This window comes from Aythya ferina (genome assembly GCF_964211825.1).
Source record: "Aythya ferina genome assembly, chromosome: 1".
Classification (NCBI taxonomy): Eukaryota; Metazoa; Chordata; class Aves; order Anseriformes; family Anatidae; genus Aythya; species Aythya ferina.
The window spans coordinates 174139136-174157721 of NC_140296.1; the positions used below are offsets into that span (position 1 = coordinate 174139136).

The window sequence follows — 18586 nt, forward strand, 5'->3', positions numbered from 1 at the left end:
AGCTATGTAGTTGGATGCATTCTTCAATTAAATGAGCATGCATTCATTTTTTCCCCAGAAAAAAATTGTACATTTGCAAATAAAGCATGCAAAATAATTAATTCTTATGCAGAATCCACTTAACTTATGAATGTAATTTGTCTGCATAGTTTTTTTGCAAGCTAGCCTAATTAATTATGTTAATCTATTAGTGTAACTCTGTCCCCATTCTGATATTAAAAGCATCAAGCTTCTCATGTCAAAGAAACTTTTTTTTTTTCCCTTTGAAATTTATGTAGTATGTATATTTGATTTTAGATCATAACTAGCTATTTGTGAGTCTTGTTAACTTGTCTTGTCAGTGGCCTTGATGGAAAAAAAGAAATTTAATCAAATGATTTACCATTACCTGAGCAAGAAGTAACCATGTTCATATTATTCTTATGAGAGCTTCAGTTAACCCCAGGGAGACTACTCATCTGAATCAAATGAATAGGATTAAGCTTACTGATTGCTAACCAGTTTATGTGATGTCAAAATGGGTATTGATGTAATCTAAGGAGAGAATTTTGATTCTGAGGATTGTTCTTATAATTTAGATGACTTATAACTCATAAAATGCAAAGGTTGCTTCAAATAATGTAATGTAGCCATTCATCCAATTCAAAAGTACATTGGTCCATTAAATAGTATTTGAATTTTGGCACTTTGACATTAGGAATGTCTTTTGATTACACTTGTACAGCCCCTAACACAGGGTTGCAACATAAAGGTGCTCAGTGGCCGTATCTCTGCCGTTAATCATAGAAAGAGATCATTTGCAATTGTAGCAACCAGAGCCGTAAGACCTAGGAGGGAGTTACAGATAATGCACTAAACCCTGAATATTCAAAACCAAACTGAGACTTTGTCCTTTATTCATCAGATATCACAAGATCTTGCAACACATCTTACGTAACCTACAGCTGATGCTGTAATACATAAACAAATTATGTTGAGCTAAGAGGTAAAAATTGCTGCTGTCTTAACTGTGAATGTCTTTACTTATGTGCATTTGGTTTCACTCCTAAAAAAGAATTACCTGTTTGGTTATTTTATTTTGCAGGTGGGAAAGCAGAGCTTTGCAGGAGTTCAGTGTCACAGATCCATTTTCTACCACGTGCAGATGTTTATCCCTCAGGCAGAAACAAGTGCATATTCAAATTGCTGCGGTTATTAAAATGAAGTCTCTACTACAGCTTTGCAGAAGTAGTCTATGAAAATGCATTAAGAAAAAGAAATTAAGTGCATTGTACCAGCGCCAGCCAAAGCAAGCACAAGAGTTATTTCTTCTGAAAGATATTCTGCATATATCTCCATTTTGTTTAGAAGCTATTTTAATCTGCATTTGTAATTATCTTCATTTTCTCTTAGTTTACATGTCAGTACATAACCAATGGGCTGAATTACATATAAAATCAAAATCAGATTCCATTAAATTTCATTTTCCTTAAACTCAAGGAGACAGTGCAAAGAATGACTTTTCACAGGGGACATGTCAGCTGAGCGAACTGTAAATGCCAGCACACATTGCCCATGGCTCAAAGTCTCTTCTCTTGTTAGCTATGTCATGTTATGTCATGCAAATAATTGTACATCTATGCTTCTCAGTGTTCCTCAGTCTCTCCAGGAGTCTTGTGGCACTGGAGGTCAGGCCCACTGCTCTCAGAGCAGTGAGTGGCACATGGGCTTGCAGGGAATAGGACACCTGGACACAACAAGAACTGATGGTCCAGTCATCAACTATGCCCCACAGAAGGCAGATAACAATATTTACATGTTTGTTTTCTTGCCTTCTATGTGTTTCCCTAAGAACCATGTTAAATTTTGCCAAATATTTCCCACAGTTTGAATTTGGGATTTTGTGGCCCACAGCCTGAAGGAGCTCCAGGGACAGCAGTCTCAGTCTTTGTCAGGCATCATTACCTTTTCTCTGTCCTCTTTAACAAATGAGAAATACAACACAGTGAATTACAGGATTAGTCAGCTGAGGGTAAGTTCTGCCAAAAGCATGGTGAGACTGACGGCAGTGCACAATGGGGAGGGTTCACATGTGGCTTTGAATACATTCCTGTCATCACTTGGCTTTACCTTTATCATTTTCCTTAGAGAGCAGCTTTATACCTAATTGCAAAGAACTCAATAAATGTTTATCTTTGGCTGAGATTTGTGAAAGTAATTAGGAAACTGCTTTCTTTAGATTTCATCTCGTGTCCCACAAATCCTGAAGCAGGATGATGAGGCTATAAGCCTGACAGTGCAACAGTTTGCAGAGTTGGGTTCAGACTTGGCTCCAAAACAATGAGCCCAGGGACTTCCACAAAAATCATCTCCATCCATTGCATGGAGCTGTCCCAGACACAGTCATACCAACACAAATGTAGGCATGCCAGCAATTAGAAGAGGGCAGAAATACCGAAGTCCATCACTTCTGACAGAAAAAAAGCATCTCATAGGCAGCTCAGCTTCAGGAATCACTGCAAGCCCAAAACTGAGCTGGGAAGACTGAAGAGGAAAAGAAATGAAGGAAGATTGCAGAGGAACATCAAGCAATGAGCCTTTCCACCCCAGCTCTGCTGTGAGCATTTGTTTCAAACACCTGTTTTCTATAAAGCTGACTTGAAAATTGGTATCTTCCTACATATGAGAGAATTTGTTCACTTCATCTTTTTGCTGGCAAAAATACTGTTATTGCTTTTCATTCCTGTCAGCCCTGCAGAGCCACCTCAGCACTGGGGAGGTGAACCAGAGTCTATTTTGGCATAAACCAGAAAGAACACAGCTTGATCTCACATCCCAGGGTGAATTTTCAGTGCTGGCAGTCAAGAAAGTCATGGTTTTATTTGTAAATTAAAAGAGAGGTCAACAGGAAAGTCGTGGGGTAAAAAATAAAAAATAAAAATAAAAAAGCAAATATGGAACCCTACCATGTCATTTATAGTCTCTTTATAGATGGGAGCACTCTTTATGTAATGTAATTTGAGTTATAAATAATATTATCATTTTTTTTCAGCCAAAAAGCTGCAGCTCATTTAATTAAAAGAATGAATGTGTTTGTGTTGTGTTAGTCATTACTTTATTGTAAAATGTATCTGCAATGATATTCGATGGAAAAATTACTGCACTGGCAGGGAAAATGAGAAGAAAAAAAATAGTCAAAATACTTCCAGTAAGAAAGATAACTGAAGATTATTTGATCTCTTTGTTCCTTTGAATCAAAATGCTGAAAATCAAATTTCAAAGAAAAAGACGTAAGGGGAGAAATATGAATTGACAGATTTGACTTTGGAGTGCAATTTTTAAAATGGACATTTTTACCAATAAGCCTGTGAGAAGCTTAGTTGTTTTATAAATCTGCTCAAGACTGTGGGTGTCCAATTCTCTTGGCTGGTGTGCAGTGCATACTCAGCAGTAAGCTAAACAATACTATACCAGTCTCTAAGGCTCGCTAATTTGAAACACTATTGATGAGGAATTACTATGTGATGTCAAACAGAAATATTTATTGCAAAAGAGAACCATCCTTTTTCAAATGTTGCAAATGAAAGCACCATATAAAAACAGAGATACAGAAAAACAATTTGTCACGTTGTCCAAAAACCTAAGATGGCAATAGTGTAACATTTGCGGTACTACTCTGAGCCACTTAAATGCTGACATTTAATTTTTGTAAAGCTGACATGAACTTTTTTTTTTTTTTCAGAAGGAAAATAAGAACTGAGACTTTAAGGAAAATAAAACATTAAATGTTATAAAACAATCATTTATGACATCAATTCACAATATGTGGAATGGATTGTTTCCATCAGGAGGAAAGCAGGTGGGGGAAAAGTAAAGAAGAAATAAATTCTTGTGATGCAAAGTTAATAAGACAAAGAGATGTGATGTGATTCTTAATGAATGGATGCACCTGATAAATATCTACAACAATATGAATAGTGGTATTTGATGATTTATTTCCATGGCTCACTATTGTGGTTGTTTCATGTGGGGGAGAGGTTGGGGTTGGGACCTCCTCCTCAGATTAGAAGTCAAAGTCCAAGCTCTGCTCTGTACTGGTGCCAAAGGCCATTTTCAATAAATCCAGATATAAATAGAAACTTGGCTGTTCAAGCCAGGGATTCAAAGGCAGCTGAATGAGATGCTGGTCACACCCCAGGCTACCACAGAAAAAGGTATACTTCAGTCACACTTGTTTGGACAGCCACATAGGCAGACCTTTGGCTCACTTCTATACAGGTTTCAGAGGGTTTAGTGACCTGCATTTGCATTGACAAGAACAAGTGATGGCACAGATATACCCCTGTGACAGTTAATCACAAGGATCTCAAGCCAATGTAAGAAAATCAAAGCCAATGTGACTAGGCTACTTCCATGTATTAAACTCATGTGAATGGTCTTGAAACATAACCTAGATTATAATTATTTTATAATAAATTTAGGTTGTATTATTATTTCAATCATGTGAGGATTACATGGACATTATTAACCCTCTATAAGAGCAAGGAGACAGAAAACACAGTGGGGCAACAGTGTTGTAACTGAAATAAATTACGTTTGAGGTTCTTCATTGGTAGATTTCTGCATAAGATTTTTTAACATCTTTGGTAAAGAAACATTAGTTCATTTAAAAAAAAAATCCTTGTGGTGGAATGGAAATACTCTCATTGATGATGAGGCCTTTGGAGTTATTCAAATATGCAGAGCCTTTAACAACATTTCTAAATTTGCTACCAAAATTATTCACAGTAGTTAAGATTTTTGCAGAAGACCTTCCCGAACTGTCTTATTTTGGAATTACATGAATTCTTAGGATAGGTGAAAGGAGTATGCCAAGGTAATAAATAGTTCACTGCCTAGCAAAGAGGAAGAATTTGGGAGTTCCAGCATGCCAATGAAGGCTTTGTGGAATACAGCAGTATTAATCTTTACCTTGATTGTTTTTCAGAGTTTCTTAGGTATCTTGGAAAATCAAGGCTTTTGACACTAGGATCAAATTCACTGCACAGAATATCTATTTGTTCAAAAGCCATTAGAAGTCTGGAAATTCAAAATAATTGAAAGTTGTTGGTAAAATAAGGAAGTGATAAATATGACTATAATCAGGTACAGCAGAAAAGTTAAAACTCATCAATATAAATTCAAGTAGAAATACTGTAGGTTAAAACAAATCAAATCATAACATAAAGAATATCATCATAATAGGTCAACAAGAGTATATTTTTATTCTGAAATTTGCTGATTACTTCTGCTACAGCTGTGTGTAAACTGACTTGTCCTGACTGATGAATGCAAAAGGGTGCACATGATATTGCTCTGGTTTGATCACTTGTATTCAACATCCCACTAGCTTATATATATTCCCACAGTCATTCTAAACTTAAATGTCTATATTTTTGACAGGTCTTTATGGTCTCTATACATGTTTTTTAAGCAGTTGGTTTGGGAAAACTGATATGAAAGTCAATTAGAAGAGTATGACACAACCCCAGAGTGACTAGATAAAGACCAAAGACTGCAAAGTGTATCATTAATCAAGTAAATTTAGATCATTAGTAAATCAAGTTTGTAGAACAACACTGAATATATTCATGTGATCATATGTTTGGAAAGGTATATTTTTTGCAGTTTCAGAGTACCCGTTGAAAGATTTATACTCAAATCCTGGTGGTTCAGTTTAACCACTCAAACATTTAAAGCCAGGAAAGGCAGTAAAGGACTCACCTGCTCACCTGTGGCCTGTAACAGTGAGGTAGAATAAGCATCACTCTGCAGATCAAAAACAATGAAGAACAAGCTTACTATTACAGGGAATGTTGTTACTTAAAAAAAAATAAATAAAAAATAAAATAAAAAAATAAAGCATTTCATTAAACTGCACCTATATTATACTGTCAACATATTTCCGTCTGTCTTATGGTATTAGTTGCTGACTGTATAACAAGTATTTTTTCAAGAGACCGCCAATAACAGTTTGGGTCCTGTTAAAACTGCAAAGTGAATGGGTTTGCTACCTCAACAGCATGTGAGACAAGCTTAGGGACAGGGAAAAAGGAAAGGAAGTGTTAAAACCTGATCATGGCTTTGGTACCTTGGCATCCAATATCAGCAAGGTGAAAATAAGTTTTAGCCATATAGAATTTATTAGAATAATATCAAGGAATATAACTTTTTTTCATTCTAAAAATCCAGCCATGCAGATCTGAAAATTCACACAAATGTGTGAGTTTTCATGGTAAAAAAACATCACTTCTTGTGTATCAAAGGATAAATTTCATTATTTAAGTATGAATGACAATGTACAATCACAGGCAGAAATTTCAGGAATTTGATGACAGCACCATTTTAACCCAGATCTGTATCTGTTGGCTTGTAATTATCAATAATAGCAAGGACACTCTAACCAGGGACATACTGCTCATCTTACTCCTCATCCTTACTCCTTCACCTCAACTCTGACAAACCAGAAACCTTAAAGAATAATTTATCTGAGCCAGTTCCAAACAAGTTTTTACATGTCTTTTATATTTAGGAAGCACATCCATGTATACTGAGGTTCTTACAAAAAATAGGTTATACTGCTTACTAGGACTCATTTTAGTAATTGTTATCAAACATACTATTTTTGCATTTTAATAGCTGTATTAATTCTTTTGATATTTCTTTATTTATATCTGTGCCACTGGTGTTGTTTTAGAGCGCTACAGTGTTTGCTTGACTTTCACATTATTTTTTCTGTCAAAAACTGACATTTTCATAATTTTCAGATAACATTTTATCAGATTAATTTGTTTTAACATAGCTTAAGATTTTTCACTCTTCTTGTCTGAGATGTATAACATCTCCAACACATAATTCAGAATAGTAAATAGAAGGATATGAATCAAGAATGCACCTGAGCAATAACTGTTGGATCTTATAATTTCTCTGTCTTTTCTGGACTTTGGCATTTCATGGAAATTTCAATACATTGAAGATGCCTAAATATTTTCAGTTAACAGCTTTTTTTCTCTCCTTGTTAGTCCCAAGAACAAGGACTCAATTCATTTATTGCTTTGTTCAGGTGGTGGTATTCTTCACACAACTTATTCTGCTGAAGTTTTGAATGCTTGAAATATAATAAAAATCAAGTAAAAATGCACATGAACTCATACAGTTCCTCTAAGACTAAAAATAACGCTTGTCAGACCCGTTGTTTTAGATAAACAGCAGTATTATATTATGTTACTTTAACATAGTCCTGGACACAGGTCTATTGGCCTACCCTGGTATTCAATACCTATTCTCTTATACTACAGATAGATGTTAGAGGGTGGCAAAGTGTTCTTACAGGAAGCATCTTTCTGTTGGCCTGCAATTGATGTTGAGGCAGATGCAATGCTCAAGTATAGAAGAACTACCAAGATGTTTTCCATGAAGCGCAGAGGTTTCTGATGTGAAGTGCAGAAAATAATTGCTATTGATTACACTGGATAACACTTCAGAGGTTTAGGCCCATAGATGATTCTGTGGTGAATCATGAAATTAAGTTTTTCTTAGTTTTGTGACATTCTGTGGAAGAAATCTGTAGGTAAAACACCCCATGTTTCTACAGACAGTGAGCATCTGGGTACGTTATGGTTCATCTTAGTATACTGGCCCTCAACATTCACAAATGCAATGTATATGTCAGTTTGCATCCAGGTGAACCACTATTTTGAACAACACCCAGTGTAATCTCTTCCTGTCTTCAGAAAATAGAGGATAGCTTCAAATACCCAGTTCACAGACAAATCATGTAGTTGATCCATGCAAGTAGGCAAAAGTAGACTTGGGGGAAGGATCAAGAAAAGATAACCATGTCTTTAGATTAGTAGCAATTTGGTAGAACTAGCAGCCTTCTCTCGGTCTCCTCCTCCCCATAAACTAGATATGGAGAGGACGGAAGCCTGCAGTCCTCAAGCTGCATACAGTTCTTGAGCTGCTCACATGAGATCCTGTGCCTGGACACATAACCAAGTGATTAAAGATACTGCATGTGTCTTCCAACAAAGCTGGCCAGCAGTGATGAAAGAACCTATAGAGGCAAACTAAGGCAGAAACAAAACAAAACAAAACAAAAAGTGCTGTTTATGTTCTTTATCAGTCTTCTCAGGTAATGTGAGAAAATAGGTATTCCCTTTGTACAAATGATATAGGAAAAGTACAGTTGCTTAATACCAAGAAAAGGTCAAAGCAAGTGTGATCACTTACTTCACCTTCCTGTCTGTTAAGAATTTTTGGATAGAGTATAAGGAAGATCTCACAGCAAAATCTTGATTGCAGCAGGCATGACTACCCACTGCACATCATCAGGATATTGTTTTAGGTACTGCAGAAGCAATTTAAAGTTGATATATATGAACAGGCAACCTGCCAAGGATTTTGGTCAAGCTGAAGTTGATGGTACCTCAGTAGCAACTTAAAAGCTTTTCATTAAGATATAATACTGGAACATTAAGGATCAGGCCACCAAAAGAAGAGTGCCAAAACTAAACTCCACACAGAAAATACTTATATCGATCCTAGGAGACTCACTAAAAGGATGAAAATTTAAGGGAAAAAAAAAAAAAAAAAAAAAAAGTAATGTTGTCAGTATAATGATATTTTGTTCGTGCAAATAATAGAAATCCATTTGAATAAAGACTAGTTAAATGAATACATATTAGTGGATCAAAATCAAACTGAAAAGTAAGAGTAGAGTGATAATGAAGAGAAAATAGTCATATGTTTAAAAATCGACTATGGCCATTCAGTAGAAAACCTACTTCCAGTCTTGACTGTATCTATATAATTCCTCTGGATCTCCTGTGGAGCAGTATCTTAGTAAGATCTCAGGAAGGCAGAAAGAGAAGGCCTGAAAGGGACAGATGAGTCTGCTGGGTGGGTAAAGATTCATGGTCACATTTTGGAAGATCTCAATAATGCGCTCGCCACTATTTTTCTCATAGACAGTTGGGAGCTGCTTAAAATTACATTTTGATGTAACAATTGTGAGAAAATAAAAAGCAAAGTCCAGCCATAATTTATTAATTTACATAGCATCAAGCTATACTGCTTTTTATAATACTCTTCAGCAAAGTATTTTTAAAACCCAATTTGCAATTGATTGATGTTTACCTAATATTCGTGTATATTCCTTCAGAAACATTTGCCGTATCTTAGAAGCAGCATATCTGCAATGTGATGCAGGAGTTGCTATGGTGAGTTCACATCTCTTATTTAATGCAGTACCTGAGTAAATACACATTGTAACAATCTCTGCTAGAGGTGCTATTAGTGAAGTTATGTCAGCATTTCTATCATAAATACTTGTTTTCATGTTGCAACTCATCCAAAAAGAAAAAACTATTCCTAAATGAAATCCACAGAACTTTTTTTCACTCTTTTGGTGTATTTTTTTCACAGCTTCAATTAGTTTCTGAAATCCTCTGTCATAAAAAAAATAAAAAAAAAATAAAAAAAAAACAAAACAGTTTTTATTCTTTTGTAGCTAGTGATTTTAATGACAGTTATAGCACATTCCATTTAGAAAAATGCTTAGAAAAAATCGGGGGTTAATTTTCATTTCACTGTTCCAGTCTGTGCCAGTAGGCATTCAGTCAGGCATTAATTGCATTACTTGTTTTACAGCTTTTCTGTACTGCCAGAGTGGCATAAAGAGACTTTTGTGTAAAGGAGAATCAGGTCCTTAGTTCTTGTATTTAATGACTCATTTTAACTAAACGGCATCAGAAATGTAACTTGTAGACTCCAGTGCATTCTTTTTTAGCAATTATTTAAGTCTTTCTCCAGGATAACATATAAGAAAGAAGTGTGTTGCTGGAAGTAATCAAATACGTTTATCTTTTTGTGACCTGTTTATTTCTCTAATCATTTACTTTGAAAAAGAGTAAGTAACTTTCTGAGAAGATATTTCTCTGTGAGATCTCCTGTGTATTCCAGGATAACTCTTGCATTATGCATTTGTATAAATTTGTAGGCTGACCTGATTGAATGTTATTCTTGTATGAGGTTTTTTGTCTTTTTAACTAGAATAGGAAATGTCTATATTCATCAAAAATCCTCATACCAAATACTATTTCTGAGGAGGAAAAAAAAAAATGATACTAAAGTATTTTTAAATGCACATATTTTTGCTCAAAATTGCAGGGATTAAGGATTTGGATGGAAAAGTCAAAATTTACAGTAAAAATAACCTTTTTCCAACTTGCCTGTGAGATCAGATAATTATATAGGAATTTGTATATGCAGTTGTATGTTGACCTTATGAAGACTATAGGTTTAAGTGGAACTGTTTCTTATGTGCTTCATGTCAGCCAGTAAGAGTGTATACTCATTAATGAATTGGCTGAACAGTGAAGCTGAACAAACACATCTTTCCTGTAAGTCATGAACACGGTTGGATGGAGAAACTCAAACACAGCATAAATATACATCATTAGCTGGTAATAAGAAGGGAAGGATATTTTTTAAGTATTTACTCCCATAGTCAGAAAGAGAGAGATGTGATGCATTTTAGATGTTGCCTTATCATAAACTGTAGAAAATGGGTTTTTGCCCAACATAAATCAAGGCCATTGATGATAAAATAGAGTCAGAGATCCTTGAAGTAATTTTGACAGTGTTTTGGGGGTGTGGTTGTTTTGAACAGCTATAGGACTCAGATTTTACTGCCTAAATAGTTGTTTGGTTTCTGCAGCAACTTATAATAAGGCAGATCTCAAGGTCCACAAAATCAAGTATTACAGTACAAGAAGATGAGAAGTAGATCATGTACTTTGAGCCTTCTGTTGTAAGGCCTTCTTTCCAAATATAAGGTAGTATCTAACTTCACAGCATTCAGGGTCAAAATCTGCAACACTAAAAATTTAGAAAATACTATCCAGAGTTATAAATAAAGGAATAATAGAACATAATGAATTCTACAGGTTTTATGGGAGACATCTGTAAACAAAATATGTCAAAAATTGGAGCCTATCCAAATGATGATTTAAAAAAAAAAAAAAAATCATCAACATGAAGCATTTGTTATTCCACGATGAGCCACAATGGATCATTTTGAAGTTAACCATAAATATTCATCACTTTTCTTCTATGAGAAATCTAGCACTTAGTCAACTTCAGTAGTGGTTTGTAAGGCTTGTTGTTACCTTCTCTATTCTTATGACAGAAAATGTATCAGATAAATCCAGAAATTCAGCCTCTTTATGAAAAGACCTACAGGCCACCATTGGGCCACAGATTCTATATCTTGAAAATCGTGCAACAGATAACCTTGGTAAATGATTTGACATGATTGTAGTCTGTTTTAAACTACTATCACAAGAAAGCAAGAATGCAGAACCACAGTCTGAGACTTTTAATCACATTAGAAAAATCAACAGTATTACCTGAGTATGTAAAATTCAGAGGAGAAGATTCATCACCTTGTCAATACTTTGAATTTCATTTTCAAATCATGGTACACACAGCCTTGTAAAAGATATCAGCTGACAGACCATATAAAAATTATTAAGAAATACATTAAGAATGTTTAAGAATATTACATTAAGATCAGATGACTAATTAAAAGATGAGTGTTCATACAGAATTTTAACAAATCAAAGCATTCTGCAAGCATTAAGATTCTCACAAAATCATTGTGAAATAGGGAGAAAATTATCCCACTTTTTCTATCATCAGAACTAAAACTCCTTAAAGCTTTAAAAAAAAAAAAAAAAAGAAGTGTAATGTCATTGCCACTGATGAGTTTTGCAAGCACTTGTAGTCAAGATTACCATCTTGCTTTGATAATTCATCGGATGATTTGGATTTTATAACCACTATGGACTGTTTCTCTATACATTATTATAGCCCATTTTGCTTCAAATTATTGATTTAAAAAAAAAAAAAAAAAAAAAAAAAAGACTTTTTTAACACTGCATCAAAAAATATACTATCTTTCTGTTTTTCTAGCAATTCATGACCTTAATTAATGGAACACTTTTGATTCCTAATATAATTTGTTTTCTGCAATTCTTTAATTCATACAACAATTAGATTTAAAAATTTAAGCACCATATTTCATATGTTAAAGGCATTGTAAAGAAGGTAAAACGACATGGTAAGTTAACAAAACTCAGAAAATTATACTAAATGTGAAAAAAAAAAAAAAAATTGAGATATAAGAAAAAAACCTTTGGCTCTCAAGTCTAGCACAAGTCTTGTTAGGAGGCATGGTTTTACCACTTTGCCTTTAAAACAGATTGGTGTGCAATGTTCTGATTAATTAAAAACTGAGAGAAGTAAATTTGCTGGATGTAGCAGGAACATTATATTTTTTAGCATTTTTTCCCTTTTACAGAAAAAAAAAAAAAAAAAAAAAAAAAAAGTTATGATAAGGTTACTCAGATAGACCTTCCTTTGCCTGTAATAAGAGTTTAGCCTGCACGAGTATTTCTGGATTCAGTCTGTTTTTCTGCTTTATGGTTTACTCTCCACAGACGTGGGTGCAGATAAAGACACAAAGCAAATGAAAAAATAAGTGGCTGATGAACACTTTTAGTTTTGTTTGATATAGCTGTGACAACTCTCACACATCTTTACAACATGATTCATTTTGTGCTTTTTTGTTGTTTCTATTTCACTGTGGAAAACATTCCTGCTCTGAGAAAGTTTGTTTTTGAGGCACTTAGTGCACCATTAAATTAGTTCAGATCTTCTGTGCAAGAGTGAAGGTGATCACGTGCATAAATGCTGTCCACAGGAGTAGAAAGGACATTGGATCAAGCTCTATCTGATGATTTACATCTTGGGCTAAGGGTGGAGGAACGGAGGAGTGACACCATCTCAGCCATGGTGCACTGATGATCTGCTTATTGTCACTCCCAATTCCTTTCTTTGGAGCTATGATTGTTGAAGAAAGCAGCTCTAAGTGAGAAGGAGCACTTTGAGAAATTTCTCCAGCTAATTAAAGCCAGGTGTTGACAAGCTGAAGGGATTCCCATGCAGTCATTGGCAGAAGAAAGGCTAAAACAGAGCCCAGAAAGGAACTGTAAAGTGTGACTGGCTAGGGAGACACAAACTTTCCCCTCTAGGTCACAGCACTGAACTTAGCCCAGAACAGGGGTGGCTGAAAATCTTGTTATCACTAGTTGCTGCTCAGCATGCTGCTTGAAATTAAGTGATAGCTAGTCCAGCTGTAAACATCATAAAACCTTTGTTAGCAATGTCAGTGATTTGCAGTTTAACATACATAAGAACAAGATCTGAAATAAGTTGTATAACCTGAACTGGACTGACATTCTCTACACAGAAATTATTGTTTCCTTCTTGCCGAAGTGGTGAAGCTAGAGTAGCCAGATCTTTAATATCAAGCCAAATATGGACAAGTAGGAGCTCTATACACAAACACTTCTAGAAATAGAAGTTAATTCATTTTCAAATAGAAATGTGACTGAGCAGCAGTACGCAGAGACATTGCATCTGTACAGGAATATGGAAACTTCTCACATTCCTATTTAAATAGGGTTATTGAAAGCAAATTTCTCACTTACCACATAGCACTACTTGCAATATCAAAACAAATTTTATCTTCTGAGTCTCCTTGTTTTGCTGAAATGGAGGTGGGGAGAAATTCAGTTCAGTTCATCAACATGTTTAAATAGTGCCTTTGAGAAAGGATTCAGAAGCAAATATGTACTGTTGCACTGGGCAGCTGCTCCTGTGGATTTCCAGTTAAACAAACATCTATTGCAAGGTATGTCTCGTAATGAGGTTGTTTTCTCTAAACTTTTTCTAGGGTCATGGTCATCACCTGGGAATTGTGTTTTCCAGATTTACGAAATGACTAATCAATGTGCAAAATTACACAACAGTATAATAAACAATAGTGGTGTATGAATGTGCTGTACATAAAAGTAGAAAGTTAATTTCTTGTGAGAAGTGTTGGTTTCTAGATTTTAATTTGAATTCTACTTAAAACAGTCAAGAAGAGTAGATGACAAAACTTACACAAAATACCTTTTAACATAGAAAAAAAAAAAAAAACACATGAACTACTGGTGACAGCTTACAAAAGCAAAATATAAATATATTTCTGATTTAGCGATACTTGTGTATGTAATTCCAAATTATAAACAATAGGCAAGTATGAAATAAAGAAGTGTAAGTATTTGGAGGAATGGCAACAGTTCATTGAGGTATGCTCAAAGTCTTTGGCATGTTCACTCAGTCTGCTGAGCCAGAAAAAAAAAAATACTAATCAGATTTCATTAAAAGAAATGTTAATTGTCTATTGGAAATCAAGAACCTCTTTTTCCTTTAATACAGGAAAAACTAATATGCTAAAATAATTTCTCATTAAGTAACATTTTAACTAGCATAGTGAATGCATTTGTTTTCAGCTTCAGCAAGAAAAAAGACTTCACAACACAGACATCTCTTCTGAGTGCTTTTATAACTGTATGGAGTTACAACAGGTTCTCAGCTACTGCTAACCTCCATCCATACTCTGTTTCTGAGCTAGGTGCTCAAACTGCAGTGAAGTGCCTGGCTTCACTTGTCTCTGATTTTTAGCAGCTGTGTTTGAATTGAAAGCTTGATTTGACAATTATCTTACCTTGACAGAAGCTTGATTACTTGGGCTATGAAAAGATTCTTCAGGCTATTTTGTAATATCTTGTGATAAACAATTACATTTTTGTCCCACTTTTTGACACTAACTCTTATTTGACCTTGAACAGCCACAAACACAATTTTTAAAATAAAGCTAAAAACATGAGGTGGTAGTGGCTGGGATGATCTTTCAGTGGCTAACAGTGTTAGTCATTGGACTTGCCTGTGTCAATGAGGTTTTAGCAGTGATAAAATTCAAAATCAATTTTTCTCAAAGAGTTCTACTGAGCAAGGATTGTGATAAATTCTGTTAATTTAGAATTAAAGTCAGAATGAAAAGACAGCAGTAAAGGTCCTTTGATAGCAGTGGGGGATGAGTAATGGAAAATGTTCTTGCTGTGGACTAATCAGAGTGTAATTGCTAAAGGAACCAATCTTTCATTAATTGGAAAGGCAGTAAACTTAATCAGTCACAGTGCCAAAATATTGCAGTTCAGTTGAAGAATTTTATTGAATTAATTGATTTAATTGTTTTAAGTAATGCTGTTATAAGATTCATTATTAAGAAACATTATTCTCAATAAAATTTTCTGAAACACAGAAACTTTTTATGAGGCAAATGATTTTCATTTAAAAAAAAAAAAAAAGAGAGAGAGAGAGAAAGATGAGACCAATTTTGATTTAAAAGAACTTGACTAGGTTGTGTTTCACTTGAAATTATCGGTACTTGATTTTAGATGTCATCATGGATAATGTGAAGCACTTTGTAAGTGAATGGTACTCTAGTCTATGTTTAGACTAGCTTAAACATTTTTGATGGCATTTTCTGGGAGACAAAATTGGTTTCATCCTGTCTGCCTAATTGGGGTGTAATGGACCGGTGAAGTCTGCCTCCTGCTTTCAGACACCCACCCTGAGGGAACAGAATACAAGGTTACCTGCAAGCTCCACAAACAGTTTAAACTGGAATAAGCAGTCCTGGCTTACCTTCCAGTCCTCACCTCTGCCTGCTTATTGCCCTGGCATCTCCCTCTTCTGCCAGATGTTCATGCAGCAACATAGTGAGTGGGAACAGGGCTATGCTCTGGGTTAAAACTAGCCTCTTTTTCTTCCTCCCATATGTATTTATAACTATTTGCAGTCACTGAGGAAGCAAGGTGAGTAAAAATAGTGATTGGGTCAGTGGGAAGTTGGCACTGCCTCCTTTAGCATCAGCATTTGCCTATGTTGACTTAAGGGAGCTGTGAGAAAGGCTCCACTGGGGTTCATACCCAGCTGGGGTCTGTGGAGCAAGGAGCAGAAGACAGGATATGTCTGTCACTGGTTCTCTTTCTTTCCCAACAGTTTTTGGAGTGATTGAAAAACCCAGTTCTGGTGCTAAAATTCAAAAGCAGAGGGAGAGTGCTTTATGTAACCCTACATGAACCACAAGTGCAGTGTCCTGACCATGTCTATGTAATCTTCCTGGGTCTCTGACAGTGACAATAAATATTGACATCACCGCAAAGCCAAGCAGACACGTTTGGGAGGTTTTCATGCCACAATGAACCTGTAGTGCATTTCTAGCAACATCCCACTAGTTATCAAGGCATGGACAATCTTGACATCACAGGATTTGTAGGGAAAGGCAGTGAAGCTGATCAGGTCAAGCCACAGAACTCAGGAGGGAACATGCACATCTCCAGGTGCCAGGTCCAAAAGACAGAGCTTGTTAAACTTTCAGATATGGTCCACAATCAAGGCAGTTCCCATAAGGTGAATTTCCTTGATTGCTGTTTGTGTTCAGAAGTAACTAGGCAGTGTTTCTGCCATCGTGCTGAGGCTCAGGAGCCCAAAAGCTCAGCTAAGTGCCTGGAAAGCCTCTCAGCCAAGGTTCTGCACAAATTCACTGCAGCTGCAATATGAAAGTAAGGTTCTCATTACTGCTGCTTTATCATTGTTATTTTTAGCTATTACATATGTCTCCTGCAGCTTCTCCCCTTGATCAAATGCCATTATGCTAACAACCATACAGGCAAGCAATACATGACCATTTCTTACTCACTTTTTTTAGGAAAGAGTAGAGTTTAAAACTCAGGAAATCTCATTAATTAGGACTGGAAGTCTGGAAAAAGACTTCACCATGGAGTGCCTCAGGATTAGGTGCAGTACTGAAAGGTAGGGGACAATCTGCTGGGTCAGGTACTGGTTACCATCACAGGAGGCTGTTGAACTCAGTGGATCGATTGCTTGATCAGAGAGGACAAAACCTTGCAGAGTTTTCACAGTTTAGTCAGAGCAAAAGTATCTTCTTCACAAGGTAGCAGGAGGGATATAGAAACATGACAATGTAATAAACATGTCCCAGCTAGTATAATAAACACAATTTGAGGCCTTCAGAGCTGAGCCAGATTTCTCTTTTAAAAGAGGAAAAATGCACAGCCAGGCATTGTCTCATATGACAAATGAAAATAATGAGCAATAACAATAACATGAATCGTTGCAAGTCATCTGGTGATTTTATTTTATTTTATTTTAGAAACTAATAAAGCATTACAAAAAGTTACTACCATGGGGTAAGGAACACTATCAAGAGAAGTATGTGGAACTGACAGAGACAAAGCTTTCTAGATATGAAGTGTCAACAGAAAAAGAAAAAAAAAAAAAAAAAAAAGAACAAAAATGTTTCATAGAGTGTATGCTTTTGATCTTTTTAACCCTTTCTTTTTATACTTTGCCTTTTACATGTCTTTATTCTATCCTTCATTCATTAAATAGCAGAGGATAAATGGCAGCCAATTTCCCTTGAGGACCTGCAAACTCTTTTGCTGCTTAGTCTTGAACATACTTAACTCTATGATGTTCAAGTGAAACAGGTATTCAGTAAATCACTTGTTTTGCAGGTGGAAGACTGGGGAACAGAGGGGGTATTAAATCCATGGAGGATATTGAGACATCTTATTCTCAGCTGCTGAAAGTTTGCCTGTGAGGTGCATTATGTGCACTGACAGATGTGCACTGACACTGCCCATGCTCAAAGCCAGTCCAGCCCTTAACAGCATGTACATGCTTGGTGTGTCTGGGCAGACCAAACAGTGAAGAACCTTTGATTTTGTGAAGCCTGACTTGCCCAGATCCTGAGCTGCCCAGCCGTGTCTGGGTGGTGGCCATGCCATTGAGGGCTCTGCACACCTCTGGGACCTCCCCAGGGAGAGCACCAGTGCCCAACACATTGGTGGGGGCTCTGACTGCCTAAGCTCTCCTAGAGGTGTGTTCAAGAAGGCAGGAAAAGTCTGCAGCAGAACAAGGAATTCAGTTTTATGTCCTGACCTAACTGTAGGGCACCCTTCCCATACAGACTGGAGAGAGCAGGATTGGAAACATGGCATTTCCTCTCACTGCCAGAAGAGAAAAATGTTCTCTTGCTCTGTTGCACAAGTAATGTATCAGTTTCACCTCTTTCTTACTCATTTTAATAAATGGGAAATCCCTGTAAGCTGTCAACACCCACAGGTCTCTGAACGCATACTTTTCCCCTCATGTAAATGTAAAACCTTTTTAAGAGTGGTACCTCATCCCAATTTCCTCTAAAGAGCTGACTCTGCTCCCAGGGTCTAAGTAATGTTATTAAGTGCTGCAAAGTATTACACACCACTCAGACAGTACAAATAACAGTACTGCTCTCCCACAGAGTCTGCTAATGAAAGGGAATTCTGATTGTTTTCACGGACTGATTTTAATCTCATCTAGTTTATATGAACATGTTGTTATCTTTATAAACAGAAATGTAGTCATGGGATCCTAAAGATGACTGGTGAAAGTAAGTTATCAGTGTTTTTTGTTTTGTTTTGTTTTTAATATAAATTTTATTAAAGCTTGTTGGCTCCTAATTTAACAATGATAGAAATACAGACAGCTAAATCATGGTTAACACAAACATGTTCAAAGATAGACTTGACAATTGCTTGTTGGG

The 18586-nt window shown here is 35.9% G+C and overlaps 1 protein-coding gene across 16 annotated transcripts in view; it reads right to left on the reverse strand.

Moving 5' to 3' along the window:
• LOC311423719 (uncharacterized protein) overlaps window positions 1-15741 on the reverse strand; it is a 59217-nt gene extending 43476 nt beyond the window's left edge. For 8 of the 16 annotated variants that reach the window (XR_014685796.1, XR_014685797.1, XR_014685798.1 and 5 more), the window contains exons 1-3: window positions 13575-13771; window positions 5743-5787; window positions 1061-1232 (exon numbers count right to left, since the gene is read on the reverse strand). The gene's annotated coding sequence lies outside the window, so the exon portion shown is untranslated. Of the gene's footprint in view, window positions 1-1060; window positions 1233-5742; window positions 5788-11429; window positions 11529-13574; window positions 13772-15621 lie in introns of those variants that run through there. The other 8 variants (XR_014685800.1, XR_014685801.1, XM_084498078.1 and 5 more) reach the window with 7 other exon arrangements.
• Between the last annotated feature and the right edge of the window lie 2845 nt (window positions 15742-18586).